The sequence below is a fragment of the Pinus tabuliformis genome, chromosome J (assembly GCF_031772625.1).
Source record: "Pinus tabuliformis cultivar Carrire ecotype Pingquan chromosome J, CPIR1, whole genome shotgun sequence".
NCBI lineage: Eukaryota > Viridiplantae > Streptophyta > Pinopsida > Pinales > Pinaceae > Pinus > Pinus tabuliformis.
The window spans coordinates 271,653,174-271,662,477 of NC_142295.1; the positions used below are offsets into that span (position 1 = coordinate 271,653,174).

Here is a 9,304-nt window from a genome sequence, read left to right on the forward strand (position 1 = left end):
TTTTTTTTCCGATTTTTTCCCGATTTTTTCCCGATTTTAACGATTTTTCCGATTTTTTCACCCCGCGCCGATTAAATCCCGATCGCGATGTGTGCAACATTGATCCTTATAACCATGTTCAAGAAATCAAACAACCATCATCTAAAAAAAACGATTTAATGCTGAATAAACACTCACTGCAGTAACCAAATAATAGACTCACCCACGTGTCACACATCTTTCAACAAATGGAGACTCCTTCCCAGTATTGCACAATAACTCATCATTGGGAGTTCTTTACTGTACAGTTTGAAAACTTCCTGCAGTGGCAAATGAAGCACAGACAAAATTGGAAAAAATTAATTTTGGACAAATAATTGGAGGGTCAGATTGAACTTTGAAGGAACAGGTACAAAAATATACCTTAATTGTCCAATTGGTTCTAACTTCTAAATGAGAACTATCCATAGTAACTGATTTAACACTATAATCACCCAGTGAAAGAGAACAATATCTAATCCTAAACTCAAGAGTCAAAAGATTTTAAAATCTACAGCACAAGAATTGGTAAATAAAAAATACATAAGTACAGCTACAGTATTGGATACAAATATATGATGAGATAACCACAAACGAGCATTATAGTGGAATTGCTTCTTTTGTAGAAGAAATCTATAATTTGGGGTTGCGGAAGTATCATGTTTCCCTGATACTTTATTGGATTTAAACCACAAGGGAGGCTTCCCTAAATCACCTAAAAGATAATCTAATGTTAGGGTGCAAGGTAATAAGTTAAAGGTCTATTGTTGGGTAGAGTACCAACTAGGCCTACAATGGCCTAATTTTTCTATGTTATGGTGCACATACTCTACACTAAGACCAACAAGTAGGCTGCTATAAGTTAGGGCTTGGATGATATGCATGGTAGGGCATTCAATGTTGTACAGCAGCCCAAGAAAAGGTCTTAAAATGATACAGGAGCAAGATCTTTGAATAGAGGCTAGGTTTAGGCTAGGGGAAATAATTCTATGGCCGTTAGGTATGCATAAAACAGCAATAAAGAGGGTGACATCAGCCCTATTTAGTAGGTTTTGATCATGCTCTATGCTAGATTTGGCTTTTCAACAATTTATAGGGGCGATCCCTAAATATTGACCACCACATACACTTAAAAATCACTTTTATGCACAAATATGCCATAGATACTAGAAACCCTAGTGGCTGCCTAGCCATCTAGGAGAGAAAGAAAAAGAAGACGACTTTAAGTTAATTTTATGGATAATCAACACACACTCTAGGTCAGTACCTTCTACTAGAGTATAATGGAGTATTTAGGACAAAAATTCAAGGGAAGGATATTAATGGAGTAAGGCCTAGGCATCCACTTATAAAACCCTAGCCATTTCTCTTGTGAGGGGAGAAATTAAATACAGTGTCTGCACATTAAGAGTTTCACCATAGACTTTAGAACAATTTTACATGCAATATTGAAGCAAAATTTCAGCAATAATGAAGCATTTAGTCATGGCATAATTGAAACCCTACTTTAAACATAAAGCATGCAAAATATCAACAATAAGACAATAAAATTACAAAATTCCCCACAAAGGCACTCATAATCCCAAAACAATGTCTTCATGCAAAAATCACATCCACAAGTAAATCAGACCAAAAAAGATCACATCTTGCCCATAGTAGCGAAAAAGACTAGCTCCAATGTCTTGTAGAGGAAAAGAATTAAATGTGTGATGATGAGAAAATGAAATGAGGGGAGGCTCTATTTACATGAAACCTATCCCACTCGTTTTTATAGCTCAGCTAAAGAAGCCCTATTGACAAGTTTACTCTTAGTGTTCCACAAGTTAGAGGATACAAGCCAACCTCATAGCTCAAACACATAACAAAAGTGCCCTAAATACCCACACATGTGGGAGAAAATTCTCCTCAACCATGACATCATCCTCCAAATGAGCTCTAGATGCCACAAAAAGGTGTCATGTGGCCTAATGAATGCTCCATACTATCGCTTAGATCATATGCATGCCTCCAAAGTGCCTTTATGCCAACACATCATCTCCATAGTGTCCTATGTCATCTTCAAAAAAGCTATAAGGCTCACATGGCACTAACTCAACCATTGGGGTTCCACAGCCCTCCCTTGTCATCACAAGGATGACCACCATCATCTGAGCCCCAAAATAAGTGATGCCCAGCAAATAGTGTCAAGGCCAACGGGGGCGTCCTAGGTCCACTAGGCACTTCATTAATATCTCCATCACCAAGCTTTATGGGCTCAACGTTTAAGGATCTAGGGATCCCTTGGGGTGTCAAGCATCATGCGGGGTCATCAAGTAGCCCAATGTTCCGCTCTAGATGGGCAATGCTGCATCAAGACCATATTCTCTCTCTGCAATGGATAAAATGGCATTTGTTGCTCTACTAAGAATGTGGGGCAATCACCTCAAGAAGCCTTTGCGGTTGTGATGAGAACCACCTGACAAAACCATCTCAAGATCAAGTGAAAATCAAAAATCATTAGGTATAATAACCATGGATGCCTCAGAGTGGACAACACTTCATGTTAGGGGCACAATAATACTTCACACAAAGATCACCTTCAAATATCTAACTAGATCAAGTCTCGTATAAGTGTTCCCTCCTGATGGTAGTGATGGTTAGATGGATAGCTCTATTAGGAATTTCCAACCCCCAATGGGAAGTGACAAGGCCCAAATTGGCCCATCAATCCATAGGTGTGTGTGTAGATGGTGGCAACAGAGTAGGCATGACTTTAGGGCAAGGTGTAATAGCCAAGTGACAATCTAATGGTTATCCAACATCCTAAGTGTATAGATGTGAAGAGGGAGCAATCGTGGAGAAATGAGTTACAAGTTTCCTTGGCCTACTTTTTCCACCCCTCTGGTGCGCCTTTTACTTCTTTATGATAATGCTTTGATTTGGGTGCATAGCTCAAGAGCCCAAGCTTGCTTTTTGAGATTTAGCATTTAATACCCCTTAATGACGAGGCAGTTTATCGCTCATCAGATTGGGACAATACAAGGGTTCATTTTTATAAATGGAGCATCATGTGCTCAAGGAAACAAGTGATGGCTAATGATGAAGATAAAGCTCATGCTAGGCTTTTTCCCACGTGCTAATCAAATGTCCTAGTCATATTTTGCATTTTTCATTTGTCTTTCATTATTGTTTTCTTTTGCTTTTAACTTTCTTTTAGCTACATCAACCTCCAAGGCAAAGTTTTTTGGTCCAAACTAAAGATGAGGATGAGAGGGTGCCATTTCCCATAAGCAACGACCACCAACCCAAAGAATGGAGATGGAATAATGGGAAAGATGGAAAGTGGTATGTATGGGATACTATGGACATGCTACTTCAATCAAAGTCTCCCTAATAGTGCCCTTCCTAAAACCCTAAGGCCTCAGAGGAGGTCCCACTAGACTAGAGTCAAAGACTAACCTCCTAGGTGAAGTGAGAGAACAAGAAAACAGTCAAGATCAATCAATCATCCAAATCACCCCTGATTCATATTAGTATGCCCAAAACATTAAGTGAAAGCACATGATTACAAAATGGTTAAAGTACCTACCAATGGATGACCCACCTTCCTTCAAGAAGGGATGTCAAATTGGGGAGACAGATCTAACCACAATGAGAAGTGGAGGATCCATGGCATCATAGCCACAATGAGAAGTGGAGGATCCATGGAGGATCCATGTCACATTCAGATATTAGATCTCCAGAAGATTGCCACAACATTTATACAAAGGAGACTAAATTCAAATTGGCTTTAACACATCATGCCTCAATAGTAATAATGAAATCCTTAACACACAACCTTGTACTAACCTCTGTCCTCTGTCTTGTTTGCAGGAAATGCACACTTAGGATTGTGCCATTGAAAGTTCAAAACAGTGAGCAGTATGGAGACTTCTTTCTTGGTTTGTACCAATGGCTACAAGGATCACTAAGTGCAGGAGTTAAACATACCTACATATAATATAATTCTTCGCTAGTAACTGTAGGTGTAGATGTTGTCCAAGATACTTTTAATAGCCAAATTCCTTGTCAGTTTTTGCCAAGTTAACAACCCAAATTAATGAGAGACAAAAATTTCAAGCCCATAGTCCAAAACATTCTGAGGTAATAAGCCCACATAGCAAGTCACAATTATTGAAAAGGTTCATATTGTCTCTGTCTTAGATCTAGGTCTGACTGCTTAGTTTATTGCCCAGAAGTTTGTCGTAGAGGATTAGTCAACAATGTTGCAAGGATAATGAGCTCAGATTAGGTCGATATTCTTCTATTCATGTCACAAGGTATCTAGTGCCACAAATGATTGCCAATAAGCATGTCTAGAAGGCCAAGACTGCCATAGATACTCAAGGAATTCTACCTCAAGATCTTCGTTGGTTTTATTACTTAAATTGCCTCAAAAATTCGAAGACTTCATGCCCTAGTCTCAGTCTTCAAAGGGAACTGAAAACTCTAGAAATACCCATCCTTATAACAATGTGAATTTGACAAGTCCCTTCAGTGCAGAGTGTATCCCAATCAAGGAAAGAGTTGGCCGCAAAGCATACAAGAAGAACAAAGACCACCTACAAATGCTTGACAAACCAAACGATACCCTTAAGCCCTGAAACAATAAGCCATAACCCATAAACCCTCATTGTTCCTCGGAGATCAAAAATTGATTCGAGCCTCTCTTAAGATTTGCCTCTTCTCCGCAAGGCTGAAAACAAATTTCAGAGCTAGGTCACTTGCTTTAGATGTGCATTAGGTTCATGCCTTCGGAGAGCAAATGACTCTCATTTATAGTGCTCAAGAGGGCTAGCCAAAATCCCTAAAAGGTAGAAAACATTTGAATTTGATGTGAAGCCGACTTGAATTAGAGGGTTATTTTTTATTAAAATTCAAAAACTTTTGGAGTCAAAAACCCATTGCTTTTAATTTCAAAATAAATTTTGAAACCCTCCATAAACATCCCTGTGCCATAACATTACTTAATTTGATTTTTTTTAGAGAAGAACTTTGACCAACGATAGATTGCCACATCATCCATTGTTTGGGGCTTTTGACCACAAGATGGGTGCTTCATCTTTGAACAAGCATATCTCTCAAACCGTGAAGGCTCTCGTGGCATGCCACATACTATCAGAATCTGCATGACGAGGAGAATCCAACAAAGGTAGTCTTGACTCTAGAAACTAAGATTTTCCATGTCAATTTGGTAGAAAAAGGCGAGGCATCTTTTGGTGCTGCTTGGGTTGACATCAATGACAACCTCATTTCAACATGCTACGCCTCATGCCTTTTCATTGAGTCTGTATTTTGTTGTTTTGGTCAAACCATGGTTGGTCCCTTGGAGTTCAACTCAGGTTCCTTTCCTTTCATCCTATACAGGATTGGAGGACCTTAGGTAAGCTTTTTTGGGGACTCATGGTTTTATGGGAGCCTACATTTCCTGGGGTGATCATCGGTGTCTGGGCCAATCTAGCCTATGTCAAGGTGCAACCATAGTTTTAAAAACTCATCAGTTTGAACCAATAATAGATCAAACCGACCAGTCAACAACCCTCAACTAATGAACCAGCAGACAAATCTTGTTGGGGATTAGATTGCTATCGATTATGTACCAAACTAGTTGGTTTGGTACCTAACTGATGCCAACCAGTCTAAATTGATCGGTTTGGCTCCAAACCAGATCAATTCATACAATGAGATGTGTGATCAATTATGAGACCTACAAGTGGTTTTTTGGAGTTGTTTCTAGTTTCTGCTAGGCTTGGCTTTGCTACTTTTGGTATTGAAGCTGCAGATGAGTCTAAGGAGTCCTCATACTTTTGAGTCAAATGATGTCTATGTAGCTCTTGGTGATGATCCCATGTCTAATAGTGTTGCATAAGGTAGATTTGCATCTCCAAAACTATGTCCAAAAACCACTAAAATTTGTGTTCAAAGATTGTTATAATGTTTTGATATTTAAATAACAGTTACTACAAAAGTTTGATTGTGTTGCAAGAATTGATTTTGATTTATTAACAAGGATCTAAATGAAATCATGAATTTGGTTAACAAGGGCTTGTCTAGTTGGTAAAGAGGGGGTGGTGATATTTTACACCACCAAGGGTCAGTTCCAACTAGTACATATGATCCAATTGTGTAATATCATAATTGGTCAATCGTGTTGAAAGTGGTGATGGACAAAGTTCCTAGCCCTAGTTCCAACCACTTTCCACTTCATTGTTCATTGGAGAACACCAATAGTGAAAGGAAGGATATTCAAAAAAAATACGGATTTAATATTTAAATGATAATAGAAGATAGATATATTTTAGTTGAAAATTTATGTTCCTGTTTTCTAGCATTTCCCTTAGTTCATGGGGTTTCCTTCATAGATCACCCCAATGTCTTTGATACATTTTGACCTTTTCCATACTTGTTTCCGGTTATTTTGTGCTTCCAATTTCCAATATTTAGTGATACATGAGTATTGGGACAGGCATAAAACAAAAGAAGATGCAAACTCTCACATAGGAATTTGGAATTACTATCTATATGTTGTTCAATTTACAGTACAGCTAATTTCAAAGCGTGAAGAAATGAATCAAAAAGGTATTGATTCGATAGTGAGGATGATGGCTTGTTAAGCCATCCACCCAAGTTTCAATTTGGGGGAGGCAACCTCACTCTTGGAAGCATGGTTGGGGTCATGCACAAATCTTGGACAACTTTGGTAGAACAATTGTGCTAGTTGGGTGCACCAATCATGTGATGATGAGTGAAGATCCAACCCCTGAATCCGGAACCCGCTATATACCCCTTGCCCTACCCCTCTACCACACATTAGTTCTTCCAATCTTGCACTTGCATCCTGCATTACTCTTTCTTTACCACCCTTCTCTCACCTCTTCATCCCCAACTCAACTCCTTACTCTTCTCTTGTTGGTCCTTCCAACTAGAAGTGATGCCTCTCCCTCACAGCCTCCCCAATGAGAGGGTTATGTGGTATATGGAGCATGTATACCTTTTTGAAGAAAGCCTTGAGACCATCACACAACAGATCAAGAACAGGAAAGAAATGAGGGAACCCAAAGAGAACGATTTTGTAGAAAAAGACGACCTTGCAAACCTCAAGAAGGCAAAGCGTATATCCATCTTTGCTTTGGCTGCTGACCTTAACATGGAAGAGAAACAAATTGTGGTTGGTTACAGCCACAATGTTATGTAGGATAATCTTGAATTTCAAGGGAAACTTCGAATTCTAAACTTATGCCCTGAATTTATTGAACAGAAGGTTGGAGTTGCTGAACGCTTACCAAGGGCATTATGTGCCCCCCACACATGCCCAGCAGAGGGAAGTTCATGAACAATACCACCCGCATGACCTAATGGAACGTAAGCTCCATATAGTCATCGTGTAACCCGAAAGCCATCATGGCCACGAACTCGCAGCAACCAACCATGGACTTTAGGCGAGCATGGAACAGCACAACACAGGCCATAGCTCCAGCTATCCCACTCAATAAAGCCACCCATTCCGGTCTGCTCTTATTTGTTTGCCTGGTTTATGTCTTGGCTCTCAAAGCCCAGTTAGTGTATGGTCCATTCGGACTAGCTTACAAGGTAGACAGGTTAAGATTAAGTTCAAAAAATGCTATATGGCTTTGGCTAGGAGTTCAATAAGATATCAGTACGGGGTTTCCTACCCTGGTCTTTGTTTGCTTGTTGGTATCAGTAGAGTGGCTCCTGCCCTGATTCTTGTCTGGCGTTAGTATGAACCAGTCGGGGAACTCTCTGATGATCTGATACCCTTAGAATCCTCCCGGTGGGTAAATTTTGTATCAACACCGTAATTTCATTGTGAAAGTGATATAAATAACCCTTTTTCTACACATAAAGAATGGCAAACATTTAGGCGTTGTTATCGTACCTCTAAGAGCGCTTTGGTTTGGGAATTCGTCTGCTTGGGATTGAGAACTACGAAAGAACACTCGGGCGGTAGCTCCTCGCCCGCTTCATACAGCCCACAATTTGCACAAATTAGCAAAAACATGTTGAACCTCCATAGATTTCAAAATGAACCCAATAAACATAAAAGGATGATGACCATGGTAATACCTGTCATCTGCAGCTTCCACAAATCCTCCTTGTGTGAGCTCCTGGTCGCATATCGTTTGGGCTTATCAACTGTCACGATAGTAGATACTAAATAAAATGTAATGAAAAACCATGCAAGTAGAATATTACTATAAAACTGTCAAATTTACCTGTAATTTTTAGAGTTGTTGCAGCAGGAATCGAGATTTCCAGATCGCCTTCACCCGGTTGGTGCTTAACATTTCCTTCAACTTTGACTTTGCAATTACCTCCAATCAAATCAATTGCATGATTGCATGTTACGGAGAAACGCAGAAAATTGTGTAGAAGATTTCAGAAGCGGGGAAGTTTTTTGCGATAATTACCGATTGAAAAGAATGATTTGGACTTGGATTTCGCCATGACTGGCAACGTTAGTCGTATTGATGTGAAAATGAGCTCTGTTCACCGCCTTTCCCCCGGCCTTGACAACGCCTATATATTTATCTTCAACTGGCGCCCTTTTTTTCAAAGTTGTTTACTCGTACTTGGCCAGTCCGGATTTAATTATAATTATGTTAGTGGATTAATGATGACCAAATCAGGGTTTCAATGTGTTAGTGGATTAATAATGACCGAATCAGGGTTTCAATGTGTTAGTGGACTAATAATAATTTTTAACTAGCATTTAATTTAGTTATAAATTTTAATTATGTTTTTAATTGGTGTATTTTTTCAGTATAAATGAATGAATAATATTTTAATGTTTATTAGATAAAAATAATTTATGGGATTATCAGTTTTTTTTTTTTGCATTTTAATCATTTTTTTATTGGATGATGACTTGATCTAACTTTCTAACAGTGCCCTCATTGAAAAGACAATGTCAAGGAATTGATACTAACAACTTGTCATAATTGTCCATGTCCATGATGTCTCTGAAAGTATCACATTCCAAAATTAAATGCTTTTCGGATTCCACTGCATTAGAAGTTGTTTACTCGTTTTTAGCCAATTCGAATTTAATTATGTTAATGGATTAATAATAACTTAATCCAGGTTTAATTGTGTTAGTGGACTAATAATTTTTAACTAGTTTTTTATTTAGTTAAAAATTTTAATTATGTTCCATGAATTAATATTGTTTTTTAATGTTAAGAGTACTTTGGTTTAATTGTGTTAGTGGATTAATAATTTTTAACTAGTTTTTTATTTAGTTAAAAAA

At 38.4% G+C, this 9,304-nt stretch overlaps 1 long non-coding RNA gene across 1 annotated transcript; it reads right to left on the minus strand.

Annotated features, from left to right (window-relative positions):
• Positions 1–200: 200 nt before the first annotated feature.
• LOC149226824 (uncharacterized) lies at positions 201–8,502 on the minus strand. Its single transcript, XR_016248305.1, has 4 exons — positions 8,466–8,502; positions 8,122–8,190; positions 7,934–8,016; positions 201–299 (listed from the first exon to the last, which is right to left on the minus strand). It is a non-coding gene; the product is annotated as an uncharacterized LOC149226824 (long non-coding RNA).
• Positions 8,503–9,304: the final 802 nt, after the last annotated feature.